We start from the raw sequence: 17,484 nt of genomic DNA, 5'->3' as shown, positions 1-17,484 counted from the left end.
AAAAATAAAATGACGTAAGGAAAAATAATGTGAGGTGTTTTTTTGGTAAATACTAATTTGTGCTAACTTTTTGTAATTAACAATAAACTAAGGTATTTTTATTTTGAAAAATAAAATGAGGAACTTTTTCGTAATAAAAAACAAAAATGAGATAAAGAAAAATAACTTGAGGTGGTTTTTGCTAAAATAAATAAATTGAGGTACGTTTGGCAAATCAGAATAAACTGAGTTATTTTTCATTTACAAATAAATTGAGGAATTATTTGGTAATAAAAAATAAAATGAGATAAAGAAAAATAATGTGAGGTATTTTTTGGTAAAAAATAATAATAATTGAGGTAATTTTGGGGAAGAAAAAATAACATCAGGTAAAGAAAAATATAATGACGTGGTTTTTGAGTAAAAGAAGAAATTCAATAACTTTTGATGTTACTAAAAAAAATTGATGTGCCTTTTGATAATGAAAAATAAACTGGGGTAAGGAAAAATAATTTGAGGTATTTTCTTGGTCAAATAATAAATTGAGGTAAATTTTGGAAATTAAAAGAAACTAAGATAGTTTCCTTTTAAAAAATAAATTGAGCTACTTTTTGATAAAAATAAAAGTTAAAATATGGTAAAGAATAGTAATTTGAGGTGCGTTTCGGTAAAAAAAAAAAAAAAAATTCCGTAAGGAAAAACAATGTGAGGTACTTTTTGGTAAAAAAAATAAATTGAGCTACTTTTTGATGATTGACAATAACTCGGGTACTTTTCGTTAGAAAAATAAATTGAGGTACTTTTTTGTAATAAAAAATAAATTGAGGTCTAATTTGTGGTATTGTTCCATTAAAAAAAAAAAAAATTTGTTTTTGAAAATAAAAAAACAATTAGGTAAGGATAAATAAACTAAGGTTTTTTTCGCTAAAGAAATAAATTGAGGTACTCTTTGAACATTAGAATAAACTGAGGTATTTTTCATTTGAAAAATAAATTGAGAAATTATTTGGAAATACATAATAAAATGACACACAAAAAAAAAAAATTGAGGTACTTATGTGAAAGGAAAAATAATACCAGGTAAAGAAAAATAGAATGAGGTAGTTTTGAGGAAAAAAATAAAATCGATGAACTTTTTGCTAGTAAAAAATAAAACTAATTTAGGCTATTTTTTTGTTGAAAGAATAAAAAGATGTACTTTTTGGTAATAAAAACAAAAATCAGGTAAAGAAAAATCATTTGTGGATTTTTTGTAAAGAAAATAATATAAGGTACCCATTGGTAATTAAAAAAAAAACTCAATCATTTTTTATATAAAATTAAATTGTCTACTTTTAGGTAATAAAAAATAAGATGATGTAAGGGAAAATAATTTGAAGCATTTTTTTTGATAAAATATAAATCAGGGTATTTTTTTCTAAAAGAGAAAATAAAATGAGGTAAAGAAAAAGAAAAAATAATTTGTTGTATTTGTTGTGAAAAAAAATAAATTGGTATGCTCTTATTTGTAATAAAAAAATAAAACGAGGAAAGAAAAAATCATTTGCGGCAGTTTTTGATAAAAAATTAATTGAGATACTTTTTTGTAAACAAAAAAGAAACGGAGGTATTTTTCATCTGAATAATAGATTGAGATACTTTTTTTCAATAAAACAGAAAATGAGGTAAAGAAAATCAATTATTTAGTGCCTTTTTCTAAAAAAAATAAATTGCGGAGCTTTTGGCAAATCAGAATAAACTGAGGTATTTTTGGTTTACAAATAAATTGAGGAATTATTTGGCAAAAAAGAATAAAATGAGATAAAGAAAAATAATTTGAGGTATTTTCTTGGTCAAATAATAAATTGAAGTAAATTTTTGAAATTAAAATAAACCGAGATCTTTTTCGTTTTAAAAATAAATTAAGCTACTTTTCAGTAAAACTAATAATTAAATATGGTAAAGAAAAGCAACTTGAGGTATTTCTTTGGTTTAAAATAATAATCCGAGGCGCTCTTCGGTAATTAAAATAAACGAGGTGTGTGTAGGTAAAAAAGATAAATTGAGGTACTCTACGGTAATTAAAATAAACTGAGGTATTTCTTGGAGACCGAAAAAAAAAGATAAGGCAAAGAAAAATAGTTTGAGATATTTTTTGGTTTGGAAAAATAAAATGAGGCAAAGAAAAATAATTTGATGTACTTTTTGTAAAAAAATAAATCGAGGCGCGTTTCAGTAATAAAAAATAAAATGACGTAAGGAAAAATAATGTGAGGTGTTTTTTTGGTAAATACTAATTTGTGCTACTTTTTGGTAATTAACAATAAACTAAGGTATTTTTATTTTGAAAAATAAAATGAGGAACTTTTTTGTAATAAAAAATAAAAACGAGGTAAAGAAAAATAACTTGAGGTGCTTTTTGCCAAAATAAATTAATTGAGGTACGTTTGGCAAATCAGAATAAACGGAGTTATTTTTCGTTTACAAATAAATTGAGGAATTATTTGGTAATAAAGAATAAAATGAGATAAAGAAAAATAATGTGAGGTATTATTTGGTAAAAAATAATAATAATTGAGGTAATTTTGGGGAAGAAAAAGAAACATCAGGTAAAGAAAAATATAATGACGTAGTTTTTGAGTAAAAAAGGAAATTCACTAACTTTTTGGAAATTAAAATAAATCGAGGTATTTCTGTTTTGTAAACAAATCGGTTGAGGTGTTTTTGGGAATGAAAAAAAAAATTAGGTAAAAAAAAAAATATTTTGATGTATTATTTGTTAATAAAAAAAATTGATGTGCCTTTTGATAACGAAAAATAAACTGGGGTAAGGAAAAATAATTTGAGGTATTTTCTTGGTCAAATAATAAATTGAGGTAAATTTTGGAAATTAAAATAAACTAAGATAGTTTCCTTTTAAAAAATAAATTGAGCTACTTTTCGATAAAAATAAAAGTTAAAATATGGTAAAGAATAGTAATTTGAGGTGCGTTTTGGTAAAAAAAAAAAAAAAAAATTCCGTAAGGAAAAATAATGTGAGGTACTTTTTGGTAAAAAAAATAAATTGAGCTACTTTTTGATGATTGACAATAACTCGGATATTTTTCGTTAGAAAAATAAATTGAGGTACGTTTTTGTAATAAAAAATAAATTGAGGTCAAGAAAACTAATTTGTGGTATTATTCCATTAAAAAGAAAAATTAAGGTTAGGTAAAGATAAATAAACTGAGGTTTTTTTTGCGAACGAAATAAATTGAGGTACTCTTTGCAAATTAGAATAAACTGAGGTATTTTTTGTTTGAAAAATAAATTGAAGAATTATTTGGAAATACATAAAAAAGTGACACAAAAAATAATAATTTGAGGTACTTATGTGAAAGGTGAAGAAAAATATAATGAGGTATTTTTTAGGAAAAAAATAAATCGATGAACTTTTCGCTAGTAAAAAATAAAACTCATTTGGGCTAATTTTTAACTTGAAAGAATAAAAAGATGTACTTTCTGGTAATAAAAACAAAAATCAGGTAAAGAAAAATCATTTGCGGATTTTTTGTAAAGAAAATAAATTGAGGTACCCTTTGGTAATTAAAAAAAAAACTCAATTATTTTTTATATAAAATTAAAATGGGCTACTTTTAGATAATAAAAAATAAGATGATGTAAGGGAAAATAATTTGAAGCATTTTTTTTGATAAAATATAAATCAGGGTATTTTTTTCTGGAACAAAAAATAAAATGAGGTAAAGAAAAATAAAAATAATTTGTTGCATTTGTTGTGAAAAAAAATAATTTGGTATGCTCTTATTTGTAATAAAAAAATAAAACGAGGAAAGAAAAAATAATTTGCGGCATTTTTTGATAAAATTAATTGAGATACTTTTTTGTAAACAAAAAAGAAACTGAGGTATTTTTCATCTGAATAATAGATTGAGATACTTTTTTTCAATAAAACAGAAAATGAGGTAAAGAAAATCAATTATTTAGTGCCTTTTTCTAAAAAAAATAAATTGCGGAGCTTTTGGCAAATAAGAATAAACTGAGGTATTTTTGGTTTACAAATAAATTGAGGAATTATTTGGCAAAAAAGAATAAAAGGAGATAAAGAAAAATAATTTGAAGTATTTTCTTGGTCAAATAATAAATTGAAGTAAATTTTTGAAATTAAAATAAACCGAGATCTTTTTCGTTTTAAAAATAAATTGAGCTACTTTTCAGTAAAACTAATAATTAAATATGGTAAAAAAAAGCAACTTGAGGTATTTCTTTGGTTAAAAATAATAATCCGAGGCGCTCTTCGGTAATTAAAATAAACCGAGGTGTGTGTAGGTAAGAAAGATAAATTGAGGTACTCTACGGTAATTAAAATAAACTGAGGTACTTCTTGGTGACCGAAAAAAAAAGATGAGGTAAAGAAAAATAGTTTGAGATATTTTTTGGTTTGGAACAATAAAATGAGGCAAATAAAAATAATTTGATGTACTTTTTGTACAAAAATAAATCGAGGCGCTTTTCAGTAATAAAAAATAAAATGACGTAAGGAAAAATAATGTGAGGTGTTTTTTTGGTAAATACTAATTTGTGCTACTTTTTTGTAATTAACAATAAACTAAGGTATTTTTATTTTGAAAAATAAAATGAGGAACTTTTTTGTAATAAAAAATTAAAATGAGGTCAAGAAAAATAACTTGAGGTGATTTTTGCCAAAATAAATAAATTGAGGTACGTTTGGCAAATCAGAATAAACTGAGTTATTTTTCGTTTACAAATAAATTGAGGAATTATTTGGTAATAAAGAATAAAATGAGATAAAGAAAAATAATGTGAGGTATTTTTTGGTAAAAAATAATAATAATTGAGGAAATTTTTGGGAAGAAAAAATAACATCAGGTAAAGAAAAATATAATGACGTAGTTTTTGAGTAAAATAGGAAATTCCCTAACTTTTTGGAAATTAAAATAAATCGAGGTATTTCTGTTTTGTAAACAAATCGGTTGAGGTGTTTTTGGGAATGAAAAATAAAATTAGGTAAAAAAAAAAATATTTTGATGTATTATTTGTTAATAAAAAAATTGATGTGCCTTTTGATAATGAAAAATAAACTGGGGTAAGGAAAAATAATTTGAGGTATTTTCTTGGTCGAATAATAAATTGAGGTTAATTTTGGAAATTAAAATAAACTAAGATAGTTTCCTTTTAAAAAATAAATTGAGCTACTTTTCGATAAAAATAAAAGTTAAAATATGGTAAAGAATAGTAATTTGAGGTGCGTTTTGGTAAAAAAAAAAAAAAAAAATTCCGTAAGGAAAAATAATGTGAGGTACTTTTTGGTAAAAAAAATAAATTGAGCTACTTTTTGATGATTGACAATAACTCGGATATTTTTCGTTAGAAAAATAAATTGAGGTACGTTTTTGTAATAAAAAATAAATTGAGGTCAAGAAAACTAATTTGTGGTATTATTCCATTAAAAAGAAAAATTAAGGTTAGGTAAAGATAAATAAACTGAGGTTTTTTTTGCGAACGAAATAAATTGAGGTACTCTTTGCAAATTAGAATAAACTGAGGTATTTTTTGTTTGAAAAATAAATTGAAGAATTATTTGGAAATACATAAAAAAGTGACACAAAAAATAATAATTTGAGGTACTTATGTGAAAGGTGAAGAAAAATATAATGAGGTATTTTTTAGGAAAAAAATAAATCGATGAACTTTTCGCTAGTAAAAAATAAAACTCATTTGGGCTAATTTTTAACTTGAAAGAATAAAAAGATGTACTTTCTGGTAATAAAAACAAAAATCAGGTAAAGAAAAATCATTTGCGGATTTTTTGTAAAGAAAATAAATTGAGGTACCCTTTGGTAATTAAAAAAAAAACTCAATTATTTTTTATATAAAATTAAAATGGGCTACTTTTAGATAATAAAAAATAAGATGATGTAAGGGAAAATAATTTGAAGCATTTTTTTTGATAAAATATAAATCAGGGTATTTTTTTCTGGAACAAAAAATAAAATGAGGTAAAGAAAAATAAAAATAATTTGTTGCATTTGTTGTGAAAAAAAATAATTTGGTATGCTCTTATTTGTAATAAAAAAATAAAACGAGGAAAGAAAAAATAATTTGCGGCATTTTTTGATAAAATTAATTGAGATACTTTTTTGTAAACAAAAAAGAAACTGAGGTATTTTTCATCTGAATAATAGATTGAGATACTTTTTTTCAATAAAACAGAAAATGAGGTAAAGAAAATCAATTATTTAGTGCCTTTTTCTAAAAAAAATAAATTGCGGAGCTTTTGGCAAATAAGAATAAACTGAGGTATTTTTGGTTTACAAATAAATTGAGGAATTATTTGGCAAAAAAGAATAAAAGGAGATAAAGAAAAATAATTTGAAGTATTTTCTTGGTCAAATAATAAATTGAAGTAAATTTTTGAAATTAAAATAAACCGAGATCTTTTTCGTTTTAAAAATAAATTGAGCTACTTTTCAGTAAAACTAATAATTAAATATGGTAAAAAAAAGCAACTTGAGGTATTTCTTTGGTTAAAAATAATAATCCGAGGCGCTCTTCGGTAATTAAAATAAACCGAGGTGTGTGTAGGTAAGAAAGATAAATTGAGGTACTCTACGGTAATTAAAATAAACTGAGGTACTTCTTGGTGACCGAAAAAAAAAGATGAGGTAAAGAAAAATAGTTTGAGATATTTTTTGGTTTGGAACAATAAAATGAGGCAAATAAAAATAATTTGATGTACTTTTTGTACAAAAATAAATCGAGGCGCTTTTCAGTAATAAAAAATAAAATGACGTAAGGAAAAATAATGTGAGGTGTTTTTTTGGTAAATACTAATTTGTGCTACTTTTTTGTAATTAACAATAAACTAAGGTATTTTTATTTTGAAAAATAAAATGAGGAACTTTTTTGTAATAAAAAATTAAAATGAGGTCAAGAAAAATAACTTGAGGTGATTTTTGCCAAAATAAATAAATTGAGGTACGTTTGGCAAATCAGAATAAACTGAGTTATTTTTCGTTTACAAATAAATTGAGGAATTATTTGGTAATAAAGAATAAAATGAGATAAAGAAAAATAATGTGAGGTATTTTTTGGTAAAAAATAATAATAATTGAGGAAATTTTTGGGAAGAAAAAATAACATCAGGTAAAGAAAAATATAATGACGTAGTTTTTGAGTAAAATAGGAAATTCCCTAACTTTTTGGAAATTAAAATAAATCGAGGTATTTCTGTTTTGTAAACAAATCGGTTGAGGTGTTTTTGGGAATGAAAAATAAAATTAGGTAAAAAAAAAAATATTTTGATGTATTATTTGTTAATAAAAAAATTGATGTGCCTTTTGATAATGAAAAATAAACTGGGGTAAGGAAAAATAATTTGAGGTATTTTCTTGGTCGAATAATAAATTGAGGTTAATTTTGGAAATTAAAATAAACTAAGATAGTTTCCTTTTAAAAAATAAATTGAGCTACTTTTCGATAAAAATAAAAGTTAAAATATGGTAAAGAATAGTAATTTGAGGTGCGTTTTGGTAAAAAAAAAAAAAAAAAATTCCGTAAGGAAAAATAATGTGAGGTACTTTTTGGTAAAAAAAATAAATTGAGCTACTTTTTGATGATTGACAATAACTCGGATATTTTTCGTTAGAAAAATAAATTGAGGTACGTTTTTGTAATAAAAAATAAATTGAGGTCAAGAAAACTAATTTGTGGTATTATTCCATTAAAAAGAAAAATTAAGGTTAGGTAAAGATAAATAAACTGAGGTTTTTTTTGCGAACGAAATAAATTGAGGTACTCTTTGCAAATTAGAATAAACTGAGGTATTTTTTGTTTGAAAAATAAATTGAAGAATTATTTGGAAATACATAAAAAAGTGACACAAAAAATAATAATTTGAGGTACTTATGTGAAAGGTGAAGAAAAATATAATGAGGTATTTTTTAGGAAAAAAATAAATCGATGAACTTTTCGCTAGTAAAAAATAAAACTCATTTGGGCTAATTTTTAACTTGAAAGAATAAAAAGATGTACTTTCTGGTAATAAAAACAAAAATCAGGTAAAGAAAAATCATTTGCGGATTTTTTGTAAAGAAAATAAATTGAGGTACCCTTTGGTAATTAAAAAAAAAACTCAATTATTTTTTATATAAAATTAAAATGGGCTACTTTTAGATAATAAAAAATAAGATGATGTAAGGGAAAATAATTTGAAGCATTTTTTTTGATAAAATATAAATCAGGGTATTTTTTTCTGGAACAAAAAATAAAATGAGGTAAAGAAAAATAAAAATAATTTGTTGCATTTGTTGTGAAAAAAAATAATTTGGTATGCTCTTATTTGTAATAAAAAAATAAAACGAGGAAAGAAAAAATAATTTGCGGCATTTTTTGATAAAATTAATTGAGATACTTTTTTGTAAACAAAAAAGAAACTGAGGTATTTTTCATCTGAATAATAGATTGAGATACTTTTTTTCAATAAAACAGAAAATGAGGTAAAGAAAATCAATTATTTAGTGCCTTTTTCTAAAAAAAATAAATTGCGGAGCTTTTGGCAAATAAGAATAAACTGAGGTATTTTTGGTTTACAAATAAATTGAGGAATTATTTGGCAAAAAAGAATAAAAGGAGATAAAGAAAAATAATTTGAAGTATTTTCTTGGTCAAATAATAAATTGAAGTAAATTTTTGAAATTAAAATAAACCGAGATCTTTTTCGTTTTAAAAATAAATTGAGCTACTTTTCAGTAAAACTAATAATTAAATATGGTAAAAAAAAGCAACTTGAGGTATTTCTTTGGTTAAAAATAATAATCCGAGGCGCTCTTCGGTAATTAAAATAAACCGAGGTGTGTGTAGGTAAGAAAGATAAATTGAGGTACTCTACGGTAATTAAAATAAACTGAGGTACTTCTTGGTGACCGAAAAAAAAAGATGAGGTAAAGAAAAATAGTTTGAGATATTTTTTGGTTTGGAACAATAAAATGAGGCAAATAAAAATAATTTGATGTACTTTTTGTACAAAAATAAATCGAGGCGCTTTTCAGTAATAAAAAATAAAATGACGTAAGGAAAAATAATGTGAGGTGTTTTTTTGGTAAATACTAATTTGTGCTACTTTTTTGTAATTAACAATAAACTAAGGTATTTTTATTTTGAAAAATAAAATGAGGAACTTTTTTGTAATAAAAAATTAAAATGAGGTCAAGAAAAATAACTTGAGGTGATTTTTGCCAAAATAAATAAATTGAGGTACGTTTGGCAAATCAGAATAAACTGAGTTATTTTTCGTTTACAAATAAATTGAGGAATTATTTGGTAATAAAGAATAAAATGAGATAAAGAAAAATAATGTGAGGTATTTTTTGGTAAAAAATAATAATAATTGAGGAAATTTTTGGGAAGAAAAAATAACATCAGGTAAAGAAAAATATAATGACGTAGTTTTTGAGTAAAATAGGAAATTCCCTAACTTTTTGGAAATTAAAATAAATCGAGGTATTTCTGTTTTGTAAACAAATCGGTTGAGGTGTTTTTGGGAATGAAAAATAAAATTAGGTAAAAAAAAAAATATTTTGATGTATTATTTGTTAATAAAAAAATTGATGTGCCTTTTGATAATGAAAAATAAACTGGGGTAAGGAAAAATAATTTGAGGTATTTTCTTGGTCGAATAATAAATTGAGGTTAATTTTGGAAATTAAAATAAACTAAGATAGTTTCCTTTTAAAAAATAAATTGAGCTACTTTTCGATAAAAATAAAAGTTAAAATATGGTAAAGAATAGTAATTTGAGGTGCGTTTTGGTAAAAAAAAAAAAAAAAAAATTCCGTAAGGAAAAATAATGTGAGGTACTTTTTGGTAAAAAAAATAAATTGAGCTACTTTTTGATGATTGACAATAACTCGGATATTTTTCGTTAGAAAAATAAATTGAGGTACGTTTTTGTAATAAAAAATAAATTGAGGTCAAGAAAACTAATTTGTGGTATTATTCCATTAAAAAGAAAAATTAAGGTTAGGTAAAGATAAATAAACTGAGGTTTTTTTTGCGAACGAAATAAATTGAGGTACTCTTTGCAAATTAGAATAAACTGAGGTATTTTTTGTTTGAAAAATAAATTGAAGAATTATTTGGAAATACATAAAAAAGTGACACAAAAAATAATAATTTGAGGTACTTATGTGAAAGGTGAAGAAAAATATAATGAGGTATTTTTTAGGAAAAAAATAAATCGATGAACTTTTCGCTAGTAAAAAATAAAACTCATTTGGGCTAATTTTTAACTTGAAAGAATAAAAAGATGTACTTTCTGGTAATAAAAACAAAAATCAGGTAAAGAAAAATCATTTGCGGATTTTTTGTAAAGAAAATAAATTGAGGTACCCTTTGGTAATTAAAAAAAAAACTCAATTATTTTTTATATAAAATTAAAATGGGCTACTTTTAGATAATAAAAAATAAGATGATGTAAGGGAAAATAATTTGAAGCATTTTTTTTGATAAAATATAAATCAGGGTATTTTTTTCTGGAACAAAAAATAAAATGAGGTAAAGAAAAATAAAAATAATTTGTTGCATTTGTTGTGAAAAAAAATAATTTGGTATGCTCTTATTTGTAATAAAAAAATAAAACGAGGAAAGAAAAAATAATTTGCGGCATTTTTTGATAAAATTAATTGAGATACTTTTTTGTAAACAAAAAAGAAACTGAGGTATTTTTCATCTGAATAATAGATTGAGATACTTTTTTTCAATAAAACAGAAAATGAGGTAAAGAAAATCAATTATTTAGTGCCTTTTTCTAAAAAAAATAAATTGCGGAGCTTTTGGCAAATAAGAATAAACTGAGGTATTTTTGGTTTACAAATAAATTGAGGAATTATTTGGCAAAAAAGAATAAAAGGAGATAAAGAAAAATAATTTGAAGTATTTTCTTGGTCAAATAATAAATTGAAGTAAATTTTTGAAATTAAAATAAACCGAGATCTTTTTCGTTTTAAAAATAAATTGAGCTACTTTTCAGTAAAACTAATAATTAAATATGGTAAAAAAAAGCAACTTGAGGTATTTCTTTGGTTAAAAATAATAATCCGAGGCGCTCTTCGGTAATTAAAATAAACCGAGGTGTGTGTAGGTAAGAAAGATAAATTGAGGTACTCTACGGTAATTAAAATAAACTGAGGTACTTCTTGGTGACCGAAAAAAAAAGATGAGGTAAAGAAAAATAGTTTGAGATATTTTTTGGTTTGGAACAATAAAATGAGGCAAATAAAAATAATTTGATGTACTTTTTGTACAAAAATAAATCGAGGCGCTTTTCAGTAATAAAAAATAAAATGACGTAAGGAAAAATAATGTGAGGTGTTTTTTTGGTAAATACTAATTTGTGCTACTTTTTTGTAATTAACAATAAACTAAGGTATTTTTATTTTGAAAAATAAAATGAGGAACTTTTTTGTAATAAAAAATTAAAATGAGGTCAAGAAAAATAACTTGAGGTGATTTTTGCCAAAATAAATAAATTGAGGTACGTTTGGCAAATCAGAATAAACTGAGTTATTTTTCGTTTACAAATAAATTGAGGAATTATTTGGTAATAAAGAATAAAATGAGATAAAGAAAAATAATGTGAGGTATTTTTTGGTAAAAAATAATAATAATTGAGGAAATTTTTGGGAAGAAAAAATAACATCAGGTAAAGAAAAATATAATGACGTAGTTTTTGAGTAAAATAGGAAATTCCCTAACTTTTTGGAAATTAAAATAAATCGAGGTATTTCTGTTTTGTAAACAAATCGGTTGAGGTGTTTTTGGGAATGAAAAATAAAATTAGGTAAAAAAAAAAATATTTTGATGTATTATTTGTTAATAAAAAAATTGATGTGCCTTTTGATAATGAAAAATAAACTGGGGTAAGGAAAAATAATTTGAGGTATTTTCTTGGTCGAATAATAAATTGAGGTTAATTTTGGAAATTAAAATAAACTAAGATAGTTTCCTTTTAAAAAATAAATTGAGCTACTTTTCGATAAAAATAAAAGTTAAAATATGGTAAAGAATAGTAATTTGAGGTGCGTTTTGGTAAAAAAAAAAAAAAAAAATTCCGTAAGGAAAAATAATGTGAGGTACTTTTTGGTAAAAAAAATAAATTGAGCTACTTTTTGATGATTGACAATAACTCGGATATTTTTCGTTAGAAAAATAAATTGAGGTACGTTTTTGTAATAAAAAATAAATTGAGGTCAAGAAAACTAATTTGTGGTATTATTCCATTAAAAAGAAAAATTAAGGTTAGGTAAAGATAAATAAACTGAGGTTTTTTTTGCGAACGAAATAAATTGAGGTACTCTTTGCAAATTAGAATAAACTGAGGTATTTTTTGTTTGAAAAATAAATTGAAGAATTATTTGGAAATACATAAAAAAGTGACACAAAAAATAATAATTTGAGGTACTTATGTGAAAGGTGAAGAAAAATATAATGAGGTATTTTTTAGGAAAAAAATAAATCGATGAACTTTTCGCTAGTAAAAAATAAAACTCATTTGGGCTAATTTTTAACTTGAAAGAATAAAAAGATGTACTTTCTGGTAATAAAAACAAAAATCAGGTAAAGAAAAATCATTTGCGGATTTTTTGTAAAGAAAATAAATTGAGGTACCCTTTGGTAATTAAAAAAAAAACTCAATTATTTTTTATATAAAATTAAAATGGGCTACTTTTAGATAATAAAAAATAAGATGATGTAAGGGAAAATAATTTGAAGCATTTTTTTTGATAAAATATAAATCAGGGTATTTTTTTCTGGAACAAAAAATAAAATGAGGTAAAGAAAAATAAAAATAATTTGTTGCATTTGTTGTGAAAAAAAATAATTTGGTATGCTCTTATTTGTAATAAAAAAATAAAACGAGGAAAGAAAAAATAATTTGCGGCATTTTTTGATAAAATTAATTGAGATACTTTTTTGTAAACAAAAAAGAAACTGAGGTATTTTTCATCTGAATAATAGATTGAGATACTTTTTTTCAATAAAACAGAAAATGAGGTAAAGAAAATCAATTATTTAGTGCCTTTTTCTAAAAAAAATAAATTGCGGAGCTTTTGGCAAATAAGAATAAACTGAGGTATTTTTGGTTTACAAATAAATTGAGGAATTATTTGGCAAAAAAGAATAAAAGGAGATAAAGAAAAATAATTTGAAGTATTTTCTTGGTCAAATAATAAATTGAAGTAAATTTTTGAAATTAAAATAAACCGAGATCTTTTTCGTTTTAAAAATAAATTGAGCTACTTTTCAGTAAAACTAATAATTAAATATGGTAAAAAAAAGCAACTTGAGGTATTTCTTTGGTTAAAAATAATAATCCGAGGCGCTCTTCGGTAATTAAAATAAACCGAGGTGTGTGTAGGTAAGAAAGATAAATTGAGGTACTCTACGGTAATTAAAATAAACTGAGGTACTTCTTGGTGACCGAAAAAAAAAGATGAGGTAAAGAAAAATAGTTTGAGATATTTTTTGGTTTGGAACAATAAAATGAGGCAAATAAAAATAATTTGATGTACTTTTTGTACAAAAATAAATCGAGGCGCTTTTCAGTAATAAAAAATAAAATGACGTAAGGAAAAATAATGTGAGGTGTTTTTTTGGTAAATACTAATTTGTGCTACTTTTTTGTAATTAACAATAAACTAAGGTATTTTTATTTTGAAAAATAAAATGAGGAACTTTTTTGTAATAAAAAATTAAAATGAGGTCAAGAAAAATAACTTGAGGTGATTTTTGCCAAAATAAATAAATTGAGGTACGTTTGGCAAATCAGAATAAACTGAGTTATTTTTCGTTTACAAATAAATTGAGGAATTATTTGGTAATAAAGAATAAAATGAGATAAAGAAAAATAATGTGAGGTATTTTTTGGTAAAAAATAATAATAATTGAGGAAATTTTTGGGAAGAAAAAATAACATCAGGTAAAGAAAAATATAATGACGTAGTTTTTGAGTAAAATAGGAAATTCCCTAACTTTTTGGAAATTAAAATAAATCGAGGTATTTCTGTTTTGTAAACAAATCGGTTGAGGTGTTTTTGGGAATGAAAAATAAAATTAGGTAAAAAAAAAAATATTTTGATGTATTATTTGTTAATAAAAAAATTGATGTGCCTTTTGATAATGAAAAATAAACTGGGGTAAGGAAAAATAATTTGAGGTATTTTCTTGGTCGAATAATAAATTGAGGTTAATTTTGGAAATTAAAATAAACTAAGATAGTTTCCTTTTAAAAAATAAATTGAGCTACTTTTCGATAAAAATAAAAGTTAAAATATGGTAAAGAATAGTAATTTGAGGTGCGTTTTGGTAAAAAAAAAAAAAAAAAAATTCCGTAAGGAAAAATAATGTGAGGTACATTTTGGTAAAAAAAATAAATTGAGCTACTTTTTGATGATTGACAATAACTCGGATATTTTTCGTTAGAAAAATAAATTGAGGTACGTTTTTGTAATAAAAAATAAATTGAGGTCAAGAAAACTAATTTGTGGTATTATTCCATTAAAAAGAAAAATTAAGGTTAGGTAAAGATAAATAAACTGAGGTTTTTTTTGCGAACGAAATAAATTGAGGTACTCTTTGCAAATTAGAATAAACTGAGGTATTTTTTGTTTGAAAAATAAATTGAAGAATTATTTGGAAATACATAAAAAAGTGACACAAAAAATAATAATTTGAGGTACTTATGTGAAAGGTGAAGAAAAATATAATGAGGTATTTTTTAGGAAAAAAATAAATCGATGAACTTTTCGCTAGTAAAAAATAAAACTCATTTGGGCTAATTTTTAACTTGAAAGAATAAAAAGATGTACTTTCTGGTAATAAAAACAAAAATCAGGTAAAGAAAAATCATTTGCGGATTTTTTGTAAAGAAAATAAATTGAGGTACCCTTTGGTAATTAAAAAAAAAACTCAATTATTTTTTATATAAAATTAAAATGGGCTACTTTTAGATAATAAAAAATAAGATGATGTAAGGGAAAATAATTTGAAGCATTTTTTTTGATAAAATATAAATCAGGGTATTTTTTTCTGGAACAAAAAATAAAATGAGGTAAAGAAAAATAAAAATAATTTGTTGCATTTGTTGTGAAAAAAAATAATTTGGTATGCTCTTATTTGTAATAAAAAAATAAAACGAGGAAAGAAAAAATAATTTGCGGCATTTTTTGATAAAATTAATTGAGATACTTTTTTGTAAACAAAAAAGAAACTGAGGTATTTTTCATCTGAATAATAGATTGAGATACTTTTTTTCAATAAAACAGAAAATGAGGTAAAGAAAATCAATTATTTAGTGCCTTTTTCTAAAAAAAATAAATTGCGGAGCTTTTGGCAAATAAGAATAAACTGAGGTATTTTTGGTTTACAAATAAATTGAGGAATTATTTGGCAAAAAAGAATAAAAGGAGATAAAGAAAAATAATTTGAAGTATTTTCTTGGTCAAATAATAAATTGAAGTAAATTTTTGAAATTAAAATAAACCGAGATCTTTTTCGTTTTAAAAATAAATTGAGCTACTTTTCAGTAAAACTAATAATTAAATATGGTAAAAAAAAGCAACTTGAGGTATTTCTTTGGTTAAAAATAATAATCCGAGGCGCTCTTCGGTAATTAAAATAAACCGAGGTGTGTGTAGGTAAGAAAGATAAATTGAGGTACTCTACGGTAATTAAAATAAACTGAGGTACTTCTTGGTGACCGAAAAAAAAAGATGAGGTAAAGAAAAATAGTTTGAGATATTTTTTGGTTTGGAACAATAAAATGAGGCAAATAAAAATAATTTGATGCACTTTTTGTACAAAAATAAATCGAGGCGCTTTTCAGTAATAAAAAATAAATTGACGTAAGGAAAAATAATGTGAGGTGTTTTTTTGGTAAATACTAATTTGTGCTACTTTTTTGTAATTAACAATAAACTAAGGTATTTTTATTTTGAAAAATAAAATGAGGAACTTTTTTGTAATAAAAAATTAAAATGAGGTCAAGAAAAATAACTTGAGGTGATTTTTGCCAAAATAAATAAATTGAGGTACGTTTGGCAAATCAGAATAAACTGAGTTATTTTTCGTTTACAAATAAATTGAGGAATTATTTGGTAATAAAGAATAAAATGAGATAAAGAAAAATAATGTGAGGTATTTTTTGGTAAAAAATAATAATAATTGAGGAAATTTTTGGGAAGAAAAAATAACATCAGGTAAAGAAAAATATAATGACGTAGTTTTTGAGTAAAATAGGAAATTCCCTAACTTTTTGGAAATTAAAATAAATCGAGGTATTTCTGTTTTGTAAACAAATCGGTTGAGGTGTTTTTGGGAATGAAAAATAAAATTAGGTAAAAAAAAAAATATTTTGATGTATTATTTGTTAATAAAAAAATTGATGTGCCTTTTGATAATGAAAAATAAACTGGGGTAAGGAAAAATAATTTGAGGTATTTTCTTGGTCGAATAATAAATTGAGGTTAATTTTGGAAATTAAAATAAACTAAGATAGTTTCCTTTTAAAAAATAAATTGAGCTACTTTTCGATAAAAATAAAAGTTAAAATATGGTAAAGAATAGTAATTTGAGGTGCGTTTTGGTAAAAAAAAAAAAAAAAAATTCCGTAAGGAAAAATAATGTGAGGTACTTTTTGGTAAAAAAAATAAATTGAGCTACTTTTTGATGATTGACAATAACTCGGATATTTTTCGTTAGAAAAATAAATTGAGGTACGTTTTTGTAATAAAAAATAAATTGAGGTCAAGAAAACTAATTTGTGGTATTATTCCATTAAAAAGAAAAATTAAGGTTAGGTAAAGATAAATAAACTGAGGTTTTTTTTGCGAACGAAATAAATTGAGGTACTCTTTGCAAATTAGAATAAACTGAGGTATTTTTTGTTTGAAAAATAAATTGAAGAATTATTTGGAAATACATAAAAAAGTGACACAAAAAATAATAATTTGAGGTACTTATGTGAAAGGTGAAGAAAAATATAATGAGGTATTTTTTAGGAAAAAAATAAATCGATGAACTTTTCGCTAGTAAAAAATAAAACTCATTTGGGCTAATTTTTAACTTGAAAGAATAAAAAGATGTACTTTCTGGTAATAAAAACAAAAATCAGGTAAAGAAAAATCATTTGCGGATTTTTTGTAAAGAAAATAAATTGAGGTACCCTTTGGTAATTAAAAAAAAAACTCAATTATTTTTTATATAAAATTAAAATGGGCTACTTTTAGATAATAAAAAATAAGATGATGTAAGGGAAAATAATTTGAAGCATTTTTTTTGATAAAATATAAATCAGGGTATTTTTTTCTGGAACAAAAAATAAAATGAGGTAAAGAAAAATAAAAATAATTTGTTGCATTTGTTGTGAAAAAAAATAATTTGGTATGCTCTTATTTGTAATAAAAAAATAAAACGAGGAAAGAAAAAATAATTTGCGGCATTTTTTGATAA

The sequence above is a fragment of the Amborella trichopoda genome, chromosome 3, assembly GCF_054954075.1.
Source record: "Amborella trichopoda isolate Santa Cruz 75 chromosome 3, AtrichopodaSantaCruz75HAP2 v2.0, whole genome shotgun sequence".
In the NCBI taxonomy this organism is placed as follows: Eukaryota; Viridiplantae; Streptophyta; class Magnoliopsida; order Amborellales; family Amborellaceae; genus Amborella; species Amborella trichopoda.
The sequence above is the reverse complement of the archived record's forward strand: the minus strand, read 5'-3'. Positions refer to the sequence as shown.